Here is a 19,428-nt window from a genome sequence, read left to right on the forward strand (position 1 = left end):
GAATTTGGGTCTGATGGGAGGGGTGCTAGGGTAGTCGGTGCAGTTGCCTGTGACCCCTGTGTCCTGATGCCGCTGTGGTCCGCGCGCCTGATTAGTAAGCGTGAGACCCCGATTCAAGTCTACCACGAATTTTGAACTTTTCCAATTGATTCAAATCACTGCCCACTGGCACTTGGATATCTTTTGTAACGCACGACGAGAAACTCAGATTTTGATCTAGAGCTTAGAGAGCTACTACTTGCATTTGGAACAGAATCACACAACAGATGGCAAAAGGACGCGTGGATGAAGATTACCGACAGAATCCTAAATTCATCTTCCGGAAGCCAAATATACGTAGGAAGGCCGAGGAAGTAATATGCATCTTACGAACTTCTTCGTGGATAAATCGAAGAAGCTTATTTCCTATAGAGCAGATGTGTTCATAGTTTGTTACTGGTGACACTAAAAGTGTGAATCTTCTTCTAGTTTTATTTACATTCGTCTTAGTGACAGTGAATTTTTAATGACAGATTAGTTATCGTTTCTGTAAACATTTCTGGGAGTCCCCTTCACCTTTTCTTACTTTGTAATAAACGAAGAACAGCCTAGAAATGATATGGGTCCATACTAAATAATCTGTGCCATTCAGAAAAGCAGTTCTGCTTTAGGCACCGGTTGACGATCCACGGATGAAATATTCAGATAAAAATAAAACTGTTGTAACAACAGAAATTTATAGATAAACATTGTAAATTGAGTGTCTCTAAACCGTTCACACGCATGTAAAACACACGCATGATGTCGTATGAAAATGCAGTAGCTAACTAGATAGCCATGTAAATACACTCACACACACACACACACACACACAACCAACCACACACAAACGCGGGCCCGCATCTCGTGGTCGTGCGGTAGCGTTCTCGCTTCCCACGCCCGGGTTCCCGGGTTCGATTCCCGGCGGGGTCAGGGATTTTCTCTGCCTCGTGATGGCTGGGTGTTGTGTGCTATCCTTAGGTTAGTTAGGTTTAAGTAGTTCTAAGTTCTAGGGGACTTATGACCACAGCAGTTGAGTCCCATAGTGCTCAGAGCCATTTGAACCATTTTGAACACAAACGCGAGCGCGCGCGCGCACATGCACACACACACACACAGAGAGAGAGAGAAAATGAAAAGGCTCTGAGCACTATGGGACTCAACTGCTGTGGTTATCAGTCCCCTAGAACTTAGAACTACTTAAACCTAACTAACCTAAGGACATCACACAACACCCAGCCATCACGAGGCAGAGAAAATCCCTGACCCCGCCGGGAATCGAACCCGGGAACCCGGGCGTGGGAAGCGAGAACGCTACCGCACGACCACGAGATGCGGGCAGAGAGAGAGAGAGAGAGAGAGAGAGAGAGAGAGAGAGAGAGAGGAAGAGGAAGAGAAAGAGACAGTGAGAGAGACAGTGAGAAAGAAAGTGATAGATGAGAAATGGGTATGGTAGACGGCTGGCGATCAGATAATTATAAGCACTTAAAAGCACTAAGTAACGAGTCGAAAGGAGAACATGAGGAAAGAGAAGGCTTTCATGCATCTGCTAAAAGGGAACTGGATGAGAAAAATATGTGAACGCATATCAGTTCATGATCATCTTAAAGAAAACAATTTCTGTTTAGGGATACGAGGGTTGTATTTCACGTAATTGTCCTCTTTGGGTACAATTATATGTTAAAAATCTTGGATGATACAGCATATCTTTTTTAATACCCTTATCATCCAACAGACTAAAGGAAATAAACGTTCGTCACATTGAAAGATTCAGCATAAAGAAAACTTTCGCCGCACGGGATTAGCCGTTCGGTCTAAGGCGCAGCAGTCAAGACTGCGCGGCTGGCCCCGGCAAAGGTTCGAGTCCTCTCTCGGGCATGGGTGTGTGTGTTTGTCCTTAGGATAATTTACGTTAAGTAGTGTGTAAGCTTATGGACTGATTACCTAAGCAGTGAAGTCCCATAAGATTTCACACACATTTGAACATTTGAAGAAAACTTTCGGACGATGGATAGCGATGACCACTGTGTACGGATAGCGCATCTGCCTGGTAAGTAGGAGACCTTGTAATGTTATGTGAGCCTCACTGCTCCTCTTTTTTTAACCAATTTGTGTCTGATTTTATTCTGAGAAGCTCAGTAGTGTATGTAAATACCGTAAATGTAAATTTGATTCGAAAAGTACCTGAAGTGAAGTGAAGCGCAGCTTGACAGCAACATACTCTTTAGCGCGCAATCCCAGCAACGACAATAGTTGTGAATCTTTGAGTATGGACTCTTAAAAAAAAAAGAGAGAGAGAGAGAGAGAGAGAGAGAGAGAGAGAGAAAGAGAGAACTGTTAATCTGTATCTTGTGGAAAGAGGACGCGTTTCTAGGCCGTCGCTCAGGACGTATTGTTATATTTAATGAACATTGACATTTTAGTGATAAAACCGAGTAAAGTATGTCTAAGAGTTGCCAAATAATTATGTATACAAATTTTCTGGAAGTGAAGAATAGAAATATCTTGTTTTTGGAATAGGACGTGAACTTCATTGTCGTCGCCGTCGCCGTCTATCAATCGACAGAATCGTAAGTGTACAAAAGTTCACTAAAATATAGGAAAAGAAATGCATTCTCTACAGTTTTCATTCAATAAGTAACAACCTCTCATAATTTCTGAATTACAGTAATTTGATTATGTTCTTGAACAATAGTATGGTGCTGAACTCCACTGACCAATTTTGATGTAGCAGGACGTGTAGTTTGAAGGAAGTTTGTGTGCTAAGCAACCTCCTTTTCTCACGAAAAGCAGGTTACTGTTTGATATTATTTACTTACAACAGTGGTCCCTTAGGTATGAAAAGATCCGAAAACTTGGCCTCAAAGCTAGCCGCAATACGGCCAAGTAACTAACAGAGTCATATTTTAAGCCTTAAAGAACAATAACTTCCTCCAAATTGCAATACGTCACCAACTGGTGCAGAAGCTGATCATTCAAGGAGGCAGCAACCAAAATTCAGGTACCAGTTACGACTTAAAGTAAAAATTGCAATCAAAATTCAATCTCTCTCTTTCTCTCTCTCTCTCTCCAAACACATATATAAATATTCATATTATTTTTTAAAAAAGTCATTTTATAACGTGAGTTCAAATCCTGATCTGTTACAAATTTTCAATTTTCCCAACTGATTTAAATCAATGCGACCACAAAAGGCAAATAACATCGAGATCAGGTGACTGTGGAGCAATGGCAGATGTGACAACTCATCATTGGGGTCACAAAACCAATCCCGAACGATGCGAGCTCTGTCCTGGAGCACAGCATCACAATTCGGGAACAAATAGTGAACCATGTGGTGGACCTGATTAGCTAAAACGGTCACATAACCCTTAACTATAACGCAACCTTGCAGAGTACCTAGGGGTCTGTGCAACACCACGATATAGCTATCCAAATCATCACCGAACCCCCGTCATATTTCTCTCATGGAACGCATACTCGGCCAGAATTTGCAGTGTGAAACAAGATTCATCAGGCCAAATTACTTTCTTCCATTGCTCCATAGTCCAGGTTTTATGGCTTTAGCACCACATTTTCCTGTTATGGACTTTGCATCACTCATGACTGTATTTGGAATTCCAGCTCGCCCGCCAGTTTCCTGATTACGGAGCCCCCTTGACGTTGCTTTGGTGCTGATACGGTTCGAGAGTGCGACATTTACTTCTGCAGTGACTTTTGCACCTCTCTTTTTTTTTTTTTCGCCACAGTCCTCTTCAAAGACCTTCACTGACGACCACTCTACACACACTTTCGGCCGCGTTGTGACTTAGCTCACAATGTTTTCCCGCTTTTTTTCTTCGCCTCATAAATCTTGAATAGGTGCCTCTTGAAACACTAAACACTTCTGTTCCCTTGGTTACATCCACCACACGAGCACCAACAAGTTGTTTACTTTCGAACTCACTTATCACCGCCATGATGCATTCACAACGGAACACTGTAGTGACCACGATTTCACTTCCAACAAATGGCTCTGAGCACTATGGGACTTAACATCTGAGGTCATCAGTCCCCTAGAACTTAGAACTACTCGTACCTAACTAACCTAAGGACATCACACACATCCATACCCGAGGCAGGATGCGGACCTGCGACCGTAGCGGTCGTCCGGTTCCGGACTGAAGCGCCTAGAACGGCTCGGCCACCGCAGCCGGCTCACTTCCAACAGACTGAGAACATTGAACAGGTGCCCTTCCTGGTGAGATACAACAGTACAACCTTCAGGCTTGGCTACCATCCCCATTTACGTTCAAGTATACTTTTCTCACAGTGTTTCCACATTTTTGTCCAACCCCTGATGACAGATCAAGAAGAATGGAAGGACAGGATAGAAATAACATTTTAAAAAAGACATAAGGAGGGATGTCCACCCTCTTTCTGTTCAATGTGCATATCTTAGGTGCACTGAGTGAAATAAAAAGAGATTTAGTAAATGCATCGAACTTCAGGTTGAAATCATATAAATGAAACAGATTGTTGAGGTCATCGTTATTCTCTGTGAATAATTAGAGGACCTATTGAAATAAAAGTTCCTTTAAGTAGTGGACAGTGTTGTACCTTGGTACAATTTTCAGAATTACTTTTCAGAGTTACCCTCCACCCAGCTGTATGACAGAAATTGGATACGCTTTCTTATTTCATTTTTAAATTATGGCATTTACTTTTTATGTGCGGTAGTCTTTTTCCGAAATTACACAAGGAACTCCGAAAAATTCAAGTTTTTCCAAACGTAAAAACATATTCGTAGGTAAAACTTAGTCATTAAGCTGGGAACAAACATCGTATTGAAATTTCAAACTGTTGCAGTCGAGAACTCTTGGTAGTACGGTATTTGGTCTCCGATCAGCTACACCATTACTCTACTATACACAAGTTATCAGTAAAGGAAATCAAACTGAGCAGAAGTATTAGGAAAACACAGTTACAAGTTCAATGCATTTAGAAACTGAAACTATTATAATTTTCCGTTTTGAAGACAGGTAAAACAGTTAAGGAATTAATGAAACTTAATTAATTTGCAAATATCCCATATTCCATGCTCCTTCGTCTCAATGTATAAGCTGGTGCAAAACAGATTATCCTTCAAATCTGGCTATGTAAGAGTAGACTAGATTTGGCAGAGATTCGGAGAAACAGTATCAACGGAAATTGAGAGATATACACCAAATAATTTATTAAGAGGTCGCACTAATCTCCCATTCCATCCCAAACAAGTCAGAACACTGTTGCAGAAGCAACAGAAAACGCACGCCAATTTTAAAAGAACGCAATATCCGTAGGATTGGAGAAGCTTTACATAATCCCGGAATTTAGCGGCAACTTCAATACAATCTACTTTAAATAGTTTGCGCAATGGAGACCTGTCTCGAAATTTGACGAAAACTCCAAAGAGACTCTGGTCATATATACAATGCAATCAATACCTTCACTGGACTTTGGCAACGGTGATCTTGCTGATGCCACTGCCACTAAAGCAATATTACTAAACACGTTTTCACGAAATTCCTTCACCAAAGAAGACCAAGTAAATACTCAAAAATTCGAATGAAAAACAGCTGCCAACATGAGTAACTTAGAAGTAGATGTCCCCGGAGTAGCGAATCAACCTAAATCGCTCAATAAAAGTAAATCTTCCGGTTCAGACCGTGTACCAATTAACTTCCGCGCCGGCCGCGGTGGTCTAGCGGTTCTAGGCTCTCAGTCCGGAACCGCACGACTGCTACGGTCGCAGGTTCGAATCCTGCCTCGGGCATGGATGTGTGTGATGTCCTTAAGTTAGTTAGGTTTAAGTAGTTCTAAGTTCTCGGGGACTGATGACCACAGATGTGAAGTCCCATAGTGCGCTCAGAGCCATTTGAACCATCAGCCAATTAACTTCCTTTCAGAGTGTGCTGATGTCATAGCCCCATACGTAACAATCATATATACGTTCACTCGACGTCAGATCCGTATCCAAGGACTGGAAAGCTGCACTTATGACACCAATACCCAAGAAAAGAAATAGGAGTAATTCGTTGCGATACAGTCCCATGTCGCTAACGTCGATTTTCATTAGGATTTGGGAACAATACAGCTCTCGAACGTTACGAATTACCTGGAAGAAAAAGATTTATTGACAAATAGCCAACACGGATTAAGGAAGTATCATTTTTGTGGAACACAACTAGCTCTTTATTCTCATAAAATAATGAGTGCTGTCGACAGAGAATCTTAAATTGACTTATTATTTTATAGCTATCCAGAAGGTTTTTGACACCGTTAGGAACAAGCGACTTATAATCAACGAGCATGCCTACAGAGTATCGTCTCATGTTCAGAGTAATTGACCTAAAATCAACGAGTAAAACACAAGGGAGTGTTATAGACCTTCTGTTGTTCATATTATTAATGGTATACGAGACAATGTAAGCATCCGTCTTAAATTTTTTGCGGATAATACTACCATTTACCATGTTGTAAAGTTATCAGATGATGAAATTCATTTACAAAATTATTTAGACACGAAATCTGTATGGTGCGAAAAGTGGGAAATGACTCTAAATAACGACATGTGTGAAGAGTAATAATAAGAATCAGCTATTTCGTTTGCACGATAAATCACACAAATCTAAAGGCTAAATACTTAGGAATTACAATTAGGAATAACTTGAACTGTAACGCTCTGATAGATAATGTTGTGGGGTAAGAAAACCAAAACCTATTATTTAGTGGCAGAGCGCTTAGAAAATGCGATAAGTCAATTAAAGCGGTGACTACACTACGCTTGTCCTTCCTCTTCCGGAGTTCTGCTGTGCACTTTGGGATGTGCATCAGATAAGATTGGCACAGGACATTGAAAACGTTGAAAGAAAGGCAGCTAGTTTCGTTTTATCGCCAAATAGGGGGAAGAATGCCACGGAAACGATATACGAACTGGTGTGCCAATCATTAAAACAAAAGCATTTTTGGTTGCGGAAGGATCTTCTCATGAAATTTGAAACACTAATTTCCTTCTGCGAATTTGAAAACATTTTGTTGGTGCCCAGCCACTTTGGGGCCAACGGCATTGTCACAGTGATAACACAGTTTCAGTCAGATCACCGAAATTAAGCGCTACCAGGCTTGGCTAGCACTCGGGTGGGTGACCGTCCATGTCCGCCAAGCACCGCTGGCAAGCGAGGTGCACTCAGCCCTTGTGGGGACAGTTGAGGCACTACTTGACTTGAGAAGTAGCAGCTCTGATCACTGCTCAGCAGTTACACGAGCGTCGAGTGTCGACGCAACTCATTTAGCAGTGTCCATCCACCGCTCTGGAGTCTGAAGATGACTCTTTCACAGACTCGAAACCGGTCACTCACTCCAATAAAAAATTATTTTAACAAGATTGCGATCAAGACTGTTTTAAATTTTAATTTTAACTACTTTTAAGATCGCTTACTATGTTTTCAAAAAACATATGAAAGAGTGACGCCTAAAAAATAGACATTAATTCGCAAAAATTGCGTAAATCATTATTTCACAGAGAGTCAATGGGGAAAGGTAGTAAAGAGAGCTGTCATGGGCGTCAGTAGCATTAAAATAGAACTCATGGTGTGTAACTGCGATACCACTGGACCTAATTTCCCCAACTACAATTTCTAACTAGACGAAACCCGATTATGAAGGATACACAAATACAGATGTCAAGGATTTGTAATACCACATGACTTAGCTAAGAAGCAGGTATTGCCCCAATAGGATAGTCGTAACTTCGTTGGGCTCAAGGGCCGAGTACAAGTCTTTCAATTGGACGCCACTTCGACGACTTGCGTGTCATTCTACCCGACTAGTCCGACCAGAGAGAGAGGACATACGGTTTAACGTGCAATCCTAACCATCTGTCGTACCCTGGAACCTCCTCGCATTGTTGAGAGGTGAATGCTAGATTAAAAGCGGACCTTAAAGTTCCATCACCCAACTTGCACTCGGTCCCGCGACGTCTCGGTTTCCAGGTACGCACTTTAGTACTAATCCAAAAGGCCCGACACGTCAGCAATGATCAATCGCAACGAGATGTGGTATGTGAGGAAGACACACGAGAAAACGCTATATTCACAAAAATTTGCGTATTATTAATAATAAGCTCCTTAATGGAAATATAATGGATTGTTTCAACGGACCACCAATTTCTTTGAGTCATTAGTCTTCTGACTGGTATGAGTTGTTTGATGCACACCACCACAGTTGTCTCTGCTGGTTCTTTCATTTTATTATTTTTTTTATCTCGCAATGGCACTCACAACAATAACTATCTAATATTTGCTGATTTGTTGTATGTATTTCAATCACTTTTCTTAAAATCTATCCCCTATATGGGTCTCTCTAGTTCCATCCAGGGTTATTCCGTGATCTGTTAACAACTCTCCTGTCATCCAGTTCTTCTCTATAATTAGAATAACTTTCCTCGCCTACTCTGCACGGATGCAGAGAACATTTATATTTAATTTTTCCACGTAATTTTAAGCATCCTTCTGCAACGTTAATCTCAAATTCCTCGGTTATCACTTTTTCCCCGGTTTGGTCCATGTCTAGCAACCACAAAATTTTGGGCACCAGACCTCAGTTCTCGACAGTTTCTTTCTGAAATTAAAGTTTACTCTTGATACAAATCGAATACTTTTGATGAGAAATGTACTCTCTTTCAGTACTAGCCCACTTATTATATCCTCTTCACTACATAAATCATGCTTTTTGCTCCTATGATAACAAAATTCCTTCGCACCATCTGACAAGAGTTCGGACTGATATGCTGCAGCTGCGTCTTAGGTAGACTACTTCCTGAAGAAAACATTTTTCATCGCTATAGCGAAGAAAGGACAACTGTTGCAAAGGGCATGAAAATCAGGAGTGCCAGTTGAAGACAAAAGATTATGGATGTTATATCAATTACGAGTAGTCTACACTGCATAGTTCAGTGAAGGGTATTTGATGTAAATATGACTAATAAATGAGCCTGTTGACGCGGAAAGTCGTACGCAGTCACCTTCATACACATACGTATTCTACAGGCTAATGCCTTGACGATGTTCTGGAAGATCTAAAACGAAACAATGCCACAGGAGCACTACTGATAGACTTGCATCTGGTGCACAAGATGTACGAGACAGGTGAAATACCCTTTAAGACTTCAAAAAGAATGCAGAAATACTAAATCCAAGGAAAACAACTGTTGACAGGTGTGAAAAGTACCTCAGAATCAGTTTAATAAGTCACGGATGCAAAATACTAAAACGCATTGCCGGCCGGGGTGGCCGAGCGGTTCTAGGCACGTCAGTCTGGAACCGCGCTACAGCTACGGTCGCAGGTTCGAATCCTGTCTAGGGCATGGATGTGTGTGATGTCCTTGGGTTGTTTAGGTTTAAGTAGTTCTAAGTTGTAGGGGACTGATGACCTCAGAAGTTAAGTCCCATAGTGCTCAGAGCCATTTGAACTATTTTTAACACGAATTCTTTACAGAAGAATGGAAAAACTGATAGAAGCAGACCTCGGTGAACATCAGCTTGGATTTCAGAGAAATGTAGGAACACGCGGAGCAACACTGACCCTACGACTTACGTTAGCAGATAAGTTAATGAATGGCAAATACACATTTATAACATTTGTGGACTTACAGAAAGGTTTTGATACTGTTGACTGGAATATTCTCTTTAAAATTCTGAAGGTAGCAAGAGCTAAATACAAGAAAGGAAACGCTATTTACATGCACTCCTGGAAATGGAAAAAAGAACACATTGACACCGGTGTGTCAGACCCACCATACTTGCTCCGGACACTGCGAGAGGGCTGTACAAGCAATGATCACACGCACGGCACAGCGGACACACCAGGAACCGCGGTGTTGGCCGTCGAATGGCGCTAGCTGCGCAGCATTTGTGCACCGCCGCCGTCAGTGTCAGCCAGTTTGCCGTGGCATACGGAGCTCCATCGCAGTCTTTAACACTGGTAGCATGCCGCGACAGCGTGGACGTGAACCGTATGTGCAGTTGACGGACTTTGAGCGAGGGCGTATAGTGGGCATGCGGGAGGCCGGGTGGATGTACCGCCGAATTGCTCAACACGTGGGGCGTGAGGTCTCCACAGTACATCGATGTTGTCGCCAGTGGTCGGCGGAAGGTGCACGTGCCCGTCGACCTGGGACCGGACCGCAGCGACGCACGGATGCACGCCAAGACCGTAGGATCCTACGCAGTGCCGTAGGGGACCGCACCGCCACTTCCCAGCAAATTAGGGACACTGTTGCTCCTGGGGTATCGGCGAGGACCATTCGCAACCGCCTCCATGAAGCTGGGCTACGGTCCCGCACACCGTTAGGCCGTCTTCCGCTCACGCCCCAACATCGTGCAGCCCGCCTCCAGTGGTGTCGCGACAGGCGTGAATGGAGGGACGAATGGAGACGTGTCGTCTTCAGCGATGAGAGTCGCTTCTGCCTTGGTGCCAATGATGGTCGTATGCGTGTTTGGCGCCGTGCAGGTGAGCGCCACAATCAGGACTGCATACGACCGAGGCACACAGGGCCAACACCCGGCATCATGGTGTGGGGAGCGATCTCCTACACTGGCCGTACACCACTGGTGATCGTCGAGGGGACACAGAATAGTGCACGGTACATCCAAACCGTCATCGAACCCATCGTTCTACCATTCCTAGACCGGCAAGGGAACTTGCTGTTCCAACAGGACAATGCACGTCCGCATGTATCCCGTGCCACCCAACGTGCTCCAGAAGGTGTAAGTCAACTACCCTGGCCAGCAAGATCTCCGGATCTGTCCCCCATTGAGCATGTTTGGGACTGGATGAAGCGTCGTCTCACGCGGTCTGCACGTCCAGCACGAACGCTGGTCCAACTGAGGCGCCAGGTGGAAATGGCATGGCAAGCCGTTCCACAGGACTACATCCAGCATCTCTACGATCGTCTCCATGGGAGAATAGCAGCCTGCATTGCTGCGAAAGGTGGATATACACTGTACTAGTGCCGACATTGTGCATGCTCTGTTGCCTGTGTCTATGTGCCTGTGGTTCTGTCAGTGTGATCATGTGATGTATCTGACCCCAGGAATGTGTCAATAAAGTTTCCCCTTCCTGGGACAATGAATTCACGGTGTTCTTATTTCAATTTCCAGGAGTGTATTTACAACTTGCACAGAAACCCGACGGCAGCTGTAAGACTCGACGGGTATGAAACGGAAGTAGTGGTCGAGAAGGGAGTGAGACAGGATTGTAGCCTGTCCTCGATGGTATTCAATATCTACATCGGACAAGCTGTAAAGAAAACAAAAGGAAAATTTGGAGTGGGAATTAAAGTTCAGGGCGAAGAAATAAAAACTTTGAGGTTTGCGGGTGACATTGTAATTCTGTCAGGGGCAGCAAAGGACTTTCAAGAGCAGCATAACGGATTGGATTGTGTCTTCAAAGGAGGATGTAAGATGAGCATCAACAAACGCAAAACAAGGATAATGGAATTTAGGCGAATTAAATCAAGTGATGCTAAGGGAGTTAGATTAGCAAACGATGCACCGAAAGTGGTAGACTAGTTTTGTTATTTTGCCAGCAAAGAAACCGATGATGAGTGAAATAGTGAAGACACAAAATCGTAGACTGGCAATGGTAAGAAAATTCTTTCTGAAGAAGAGAAATTTGTTAACATCAAATATAGATATAAGTATTGGAAAGTCTTTTCGGGGTGCACTAGCCCTCGTGATGCCAATTAAGGAGCTACTCCACCGAATAGTAGCGGTTTCGGTCAAGAATGCCATCTTAGGACCAGGAGAACGGTGTGCTAACCCCACGCCCCTCCTATCCCCATCCTCCACCGAGGATGACACGGCGGTCGGATGGTCCCGGTAGATCAATCGTGGCCTGAAGACGGATTGCTTTTTGAACATATTTGTTTGGAGTGTAACCACGTATGTGAGTGAAACATGGGCGATAAACATCACGACAATGAAAATTTGTGTCAGGCCGGGACTCAAACCCGAATTTCTCGTTTATCACGAGCAGTCGCCTTAAAGGGTTTTTTTTGTTCGTTGTATTTGGTCGTAGCGGACGTCACATGACATCCGTTGAATTTAGTTGTTCACCCCTTCACTCAGTTTTTTATTACAGAGGCCAGACAGCTATCTCTGCGAACGCGCTGAGTTACCGTGCCGGCAAACCATTTGGTTATCCGTACACGACTCACGACCACTCCCTAACTGCCATGTCGTCAACCATAAGTCCCGGCCCGGCACAAATTATCATTGTCGTTGTTCCGTTCTACAGCTGATGGTAGTCCTTATTCACAATCGCGAATTCATTTGATGCGTTTCGTAACGGCTGTGGTCGCCGCAGTGCCTGCATGCATGTCAAAAGGAACTTTGCATCGAAATCAGAATAACACGGGCACTGCAATATCGTATAAATAGTTTAGGTCAAAAGAAATTAGAAGCTTCGAAGTGTGGTGCTACAGAAAAATGCTGAAGATAAGATAGATCGACCACGTAACCAAACACGGTTTAAGCAGAGTTTGAAAGACTTTTTGATAGGCAACTCCTTCTACTCTATAGATGAATATCTTAACAGAGACTTTTAAGCCAGCTTAAGTAAAAATGTCTGTTATATGTCAGTTTTGACAGCACGTGGTCACAACAGTCAAGATTAGGTATTTTGTGTACGATAAATTTATTAATAGTGCATAACAGTGTTTCATTCTGAGAGCGTGCTGAGTCTGTAAATATTATCTGTTCCGTTTTACCGCATTGTATTCACCTATTTCCTGACAAATAATCAGGGTAGTCAGTATTATATTCAAATGTTTTATGTTATAGTTTCTGGCATGTTTCACAGGAACGAGAATCATCTCATTTTTTTGGTCTATGGAAAGAAAACTGAATGTAATCTAATCTAATGAGGAGGTAGTAAACAGAATTGGGAAGACAAGGAATTTGTGCCAAAACTTGACGAAAACACGGGATCGGTTGATAGGACACCTTTTGAGACAAGGGATCACCAATTTAGCACTGGAGGGAAGTGTAGGTTGTCCAAATTGTAAGGGGAGACGAAGAGATGAATACAGTAAGCAGCTTCAGAGAGATATAGGTTGCAGTAGTTGTTCGGAGATGAAGAGGCTCAGAGTAGCGTGGAGAAATGCATCAAATCAGTCATTGGACTGAAGACCACAATAACAAAACTATGTCTTATCGATGCCCGTAATCTACACTCCTGGAAATGGAAAAAAGAACACATTGACACCGGTGTGTCAGACCCACCATACTTGCTCCGGACACTGCGAGAGGGCTGTACAAGCAATGATCACACGCACGGCACAGCGGACACACCAGGAACCGCGGTGTTGGCCGTCGAATGGCGCTAGCTGCGCAGCATTTGTGCACCGCCGCCGTCAGTGTCAGCCAGTTTGCCGTGGCATACGGAGCTCCATCGCAGTCTTTAACACTGGTAGCATGCCGCGACAGCGTGGACGTGAACCGTATGTGCAGTTGACGGACTTTGAGCGAGGGCGTATAGTGGGCATGGGGGAGGCCGGGTGGACGTACCGCCGAATTGCTCAACACGTGGGGCGTGAGGTCTCCACAGTACATCGATGTTGTCGCCAGTGGTCGGCGGAAGGTCCACGTGCCCGTCGACCTGGGACCGGACCGCAGCGACGCACGGATGCACGCCAAGACCGTAGGATCCTACGCAGTGCCGTAGGGGACCGCACCGCCACTCCCCAGCAAATTAGGGACACTGTTGCTCCTGGGGTATCGGCGAGGACCATTCGCAACCGTCTCCATGAAGCTGGGCTACGGTCCCGCACACCGTTAGGCCGTCTTCCGCTCACGCCCCAACATCGTGCAGCCCGCCTCCAGTGGTGTCGCGACAGGCGTGAATGGAGGGACGTATGGAGACGTGTCGTCTTCAGCGATGAGAGTCGCTTCTGCCTTGGTGCCAATGATGGTCGTATGCGTGTTTGGCGCCGTGCAGGTGAGCGCCACAATCAGGACTGCATACGACCGAGGCACACAGGGCCAACACCCGGCATCATGGTGTGGGGAGCGATCTCCTACACTGGCCGTACACCACTGGTGATCGTCGAGGGGACACTGAATAGTGCACGGTACATCCAAACCGTCATCGAACCCATCGTTCTACCATTCCTAGACCGGCAAGGGAACTTGCTGTTCCAACAGGACAATGCACGTCCGCATGTATCCCGTGCCACCCAACGTGCTCTAGAAGGTGTAAGTCAACTACCCTAGCCAGCAAGATCTCCGGATCTGTCCCCCATTGAGCATGTTTGGGACTGGATGAAGCGTCGTCTCACGCGGTCTGCACGTCCAGCACGAACGCTGGTCCAACTGAGGCGCCAGGTGGAAATGGCATGGCAAGCCGTTCCACAGGACTACATCCAGCATCTCTACGATCGTCTCCATGGGAGAATAGCAGCCTGCATTGCTGCGAAAGGTGGATATACACTGTACTAGTGCCGACATTGTGCATGCTCTGTTGCCTGTGTCTATGTGCCTGTGGTTCTGTCAGTGTGATCATGTGATGTATCTGACCCCAGGAATGTGTCAATAAAGTTTCCCCTTCCTGGGACAATGAATTCACGGTGTTCTTATTTCAATTTCCAGGAGTGTATCATGGTGTCATTATTGCAGTTGCATGTAGTTGTCACATCCTATCCTTTTCTCAATGTCTTCCAAATACTTCATCTCTGTCTGCCCTCTCCCCTTCTTCCCCAGCACTTTCCCCTCTAGAATATTAATGAAGATGTTGTGTGTGATGAGATATCCAATAAATTTTATTTTTCACTTTTCAATTTGCTTTAATAATCTTCTCTTCGTTGACTCTCTCTCAAGACTTCCAGATTAGTTTTTCCATCCATCCAGATCATTCTTGTCATTGTCCGCCATATCCACATTTCAGCAGATTCAAGTAGACTCCTTTCCAATGTACCCAGAGTAACTTTAATTTCCTTGGAGCGGTGATCTCCATACGAATGATTTTGCAAAGCATTTTCTGAGTTCTGTATTCGTATGATATGGGTTGGATTGTTTTGGGGAAGGAGACCAGACAGCGAGGTCATCGGTGTCATCGGATTAGAGAAGGACGGGGAAGGAAGTCGGCCGTGCCCTTTCAAAGGAACCATCCCGGCATTTGCCTGGGAGCGATTTAGGGAAATCGCAGAAAACCTAAATCAGGATGGCCGAACGCGGGACTGAACCGTCGTCCTCCCGAATGCGAGTCCAGTGTCTAACCACTGCGCCACCTCGCTCGGTCGTATGATTTCCTGGTTGAAATTTTACTTAGTCATAAGAGCCTGTTTTGTCGATCCAATCCTTCTATTGACTTAGATTCAGTATCTACTGTCCTCTATGCTTACAGTACCGAGATAACAAAATTATTTTACCTGATTAATTTTAAAGTCGTCAGTTTTTATATTGGTTTGAATTTCTCTCATATTTTCTGCGTTATCATTACATTTCTTTTCGTTTGTTCACTTTTAAGTTCCATAGTTTAAATTACACTATGTTATTCATTTCCATATGATAATGGATTTTTAATACTCCGAAACTTGTAGTGGAAAACGTTGTGTAATAAATGTGACTGGCTACAGCAATTTGTAATTTCATAAAGTAAAATGTAGGTTAACACCATCCCGGATGAAGCCTTAGGCCTGTACCGACTGGTCGATTGCTATATCCATGGAGTACGTGGAACGATCTGTGTCAGTGGGACCTGTGACCGACATGCCGACACTCCCTGAGCCTGTTATTGCTAGTAGACGAATCCTAATATTCCCACTGCTATTTTGTCTAAAATGTTGCTGATGAGGCCTCACAAGGGCTGAGTGAAACCAGTAAAAGACCTCCATACCCCCGCAAAAGTTTGAGGAAGAACGAGGAATCAAACCCGTTTTCCCCTCGCCGAAGGCAGTGACAATATTTTATTTATTTACTCTATTTTTTTCTCCAGTCTGTTTCTTCGTCATTTTTCATCAGTAGTTCTGTGAACCTCACATGACACTCCTCAGGTTCCATCACTGAGAACTTCACCCAGCTTTTTTATTACAGAAGGTGGCCAGTCTACTGAGCGAATACGTTAAGCTGTCGAGCAGGCCACATTCGGCTGCGGAGGCACTCATAACTTCATTTGATACGTACAAGAGCCACGATCAAGCATAACGTAAAATGTTCGCATTTAAAGAAAATGGATCTGGTCGGACAAGATGCATGTCGAAAAAGCAGGTGGCGTCTGATGATCTGGCAAGACAACTCATGCAACAAGACGGCCTGCGAAAGACGAAGAAGTCTACACCAAGTATTCAGTAGCAGGGACGGTACAACGCCTTCATACTTTAGAAATTAAAAGCTGTCATTATATATGAGCTGTAGCACCAGCTAACACTGAAAGAATGAATAGTGTCCATGTACAGATTATAAAAATAGATGTACATAGGGATGTAAGTTTGTATATGAGTATTTACACTGATGAACGAAAACATTATGACTATCTGCTTAATACCTTGTCCGTCCGCCTCTGGAACGAAATAAATCAGGGATACTGCACCAGAGGGATCCGACAATTTATTGGTATGAAACTTCCTGGCAGATTAAAACTGTGTGCCCGACCGAGACTCGAACACGGGACCTTTGCCTTTCGCGGGCAAGTGCTCTACCACCTGAGCTACCGAAGCACGACTCACGCCCGGTCCTCACAGCTTTACTTCTGCCAGGCAAAGGTCCCGAGTTCGAGTCTCGGTCGGGCACACAGTTTTAATCTGCCAGGAAGTTTCATATGAGCGCACACTCCGCTGCAGAGTGAAAATCTCATTCTGGAAACATCCCCCAGGCTGTGGCTATGCCATGTCTCCGCAATATCCTTTCTTTCAGGAGTGCTAGTTCTGCTTGGTTCGCAGGAGAGCTTCTGTAAAGTTTGGAAGGTAGGAGACGAGATACTGGCAGAAGTAAAGCTGTGAGGACCGGGTGTGAGTCGTGCTTCGGTAGCTCAGGTGGTAGAGCACTTGCCCGCGATAGGCAAAGGTCCCGAGTTCGAGTCTCGTTCGGGCACACAGTTTTAATCTGCTAGGAAGTTTCATATCAGCGCACACTCCGCTGTAGAGTAAAAATCTCATTCTGGAATTTATTGGTAGGTTAGCAGAGGTATGTGTACGCACAGGTTACGCAATTCAGTGATGCCCCCCCCCCCCCCCCCTCTTCAGCCACTCCTCGATAGAGACCCAGATGAGTTCCATAGGATTTACATCAGGCGAATTTGGTCGGCGAGAGTTCACTACAATGCTCTTCACACCAATGTCTCAGACACACTGCCAATAATATTGCCGAAAGATGAAATTTCCGGCGGAGAAGAAATCAAGCATGAAGGAATGCAGGTGGTTCGCTGCAGTCAGCAAGTCTTCCACTGCTACCACAGGTCCCACGCAAGAGGAAGGGAATGTCTCCCGTATCATAATTCTGCTACCAACCTGCGTCCGTGGCGCGCTGCACGATTCAAGCCGCCGTTCACCTTGATGAGAGCGTCTGTGGAGCTGATCATCGATCTCGTGTAGCAAAAATGTGATTCATTAGAAAGAGCCGACGTATCTCCATTGATTGACGGTCGATACTCCCGTGACCACTGCAGTCTTAATTGACAATGTCGTCGGGACCACATGTAGGTGTTGCCTGCGGTGGAACTCCATGTTCATCAGTACATGCCGAATTCTGTGCTCTGAATCAATTGTGTTGAAACATCCCCTTAGAAAATTTTATGAATTACTGTGCCGGTGAACCTCTTACGTTATTTGATTTTCAAACAGCTGAGCAAAACTGAACGTACTCAGACATTTCTATCTTTACTTATTCTGATCATGACTAAACTGACATACAATATTTTTAGCGCAACGCAATCTGACTTTCAATAATCCCTACAAAAGAATGGCCGTGACTGACAATAACCTATACCTTTTACGAATCACTTACCTCACAAAAATCTTCGTTACTCGAACTACTGCAATACAGCGAGTGCCAATACTGCCAGCTAAATAAAAGATTCTAACTACAGAAGGCACCAACTACTGATAGGCATAGTTACAAATGAAAGATTTTGATGGAGGACAAACAATGTATTTACCTTAATAATGTTCAAAGTGATAATATACATATCAGTTCATGACATCCAGTCTTACAAATTTCGTTTCTCTGACGGACACACGTTCAGATCGTCCTCTCTCAAAAGTCTGCCATCTCTCTTCCCACATCCACCACTGCTGTTGGCTCACCTCCAACTGCGCAACGCTACGCGCTGTTCACATTCAGCTGCCCAACACTACAATAGCAAGTATTCCAAAAATGCAAATCAGCCACAGACTGCACACAGTACAGTCAGTGATTTTCATACAGAGCGCTACGTGGCGTTACTAACATAAAAACCTAAATAGCCTACTTACAGTGTGTGCACCAGCATTGTGCTCTTTCGGCAGAGATGTCACAGATCACCATCTATCCTACTTTGCAGAGCAGACAAGCTTTCGAACGCCACTTTATATGAAAGATCGTCGACTTCCAACCGCTCAGCGCCAAGTAGTAGTTTCATTGTCATTCTACCTTGTTCTGTAGATGCTCCGACAGTAGCACGTCAACATTCGAGCACCTTCGCTGTTATCTAATTACTCGTTCACAGGTTCTGCTTAGTAATAATCAACCCTTTGTCAAAGTCGCTTATTGCAATGGATTTTCCCGTCCCTAGGGGAATCAACCACCCGCGTCTGCTCGCGACGCCACCAGGCGGCATCCATCGCCGCAGTGGGCAGTGGTCACCACGTTTTGGCTTATGAGAATGTATTCCGCACCTCTTCCTATACTGCTGGACCGGTTACAACCAGTCTTTGTGCAATATATCATTTACTGTTTGGAAAGAATCACTGTGGGGGCAAGAACCACCCATCTATGAAAGGGGTGCGGGCTGGCGTGAAAAAGCAGTGACTCCCACGAATAGGGATTACCCATCATCGATTATTAGAAAATAAGAGCGCTTAGAGACTTGCAACTAACTTTACACATAATTTCGAATTATTACGGAATATTTTCTCAGTGACGACCATCAAAATATGATGAAAGGGAACAAGTTTGTAGATTAATACATTTTGCCGTTCACGCAGTAAAACTGCCACATTGAGTATGATGATTTAATTTATTGCTCCTTTACTACTAGTTGTACTTGTGACACATTTTGAAGACAGTACTCACATCTACACTTAATGTACCAGAAAAAATACATCATTGTACAACACTTACTGTTAATTCAGCCAACCAGCTACAAAGAGGAATAAATTTCAGCGATCAGGAATATATAAACTTGAATGTCAAAGTT

This window comes from Schistocerca nitens, chromosome 8 (genome assembly GCF_023898315.1).
Source record: "Schistocerca nitens isolate TAMUIC-IGC-003100 chromosome 8, iqSchNite1.1, whole genome shotgun sequence".
Classification (NCBI taxonomy): Eukaryota; Metazoa; Arthropoda; class Insecta; order Orthoptera; family Acrididae; genus Schistocerca; species Schistocerca nitens.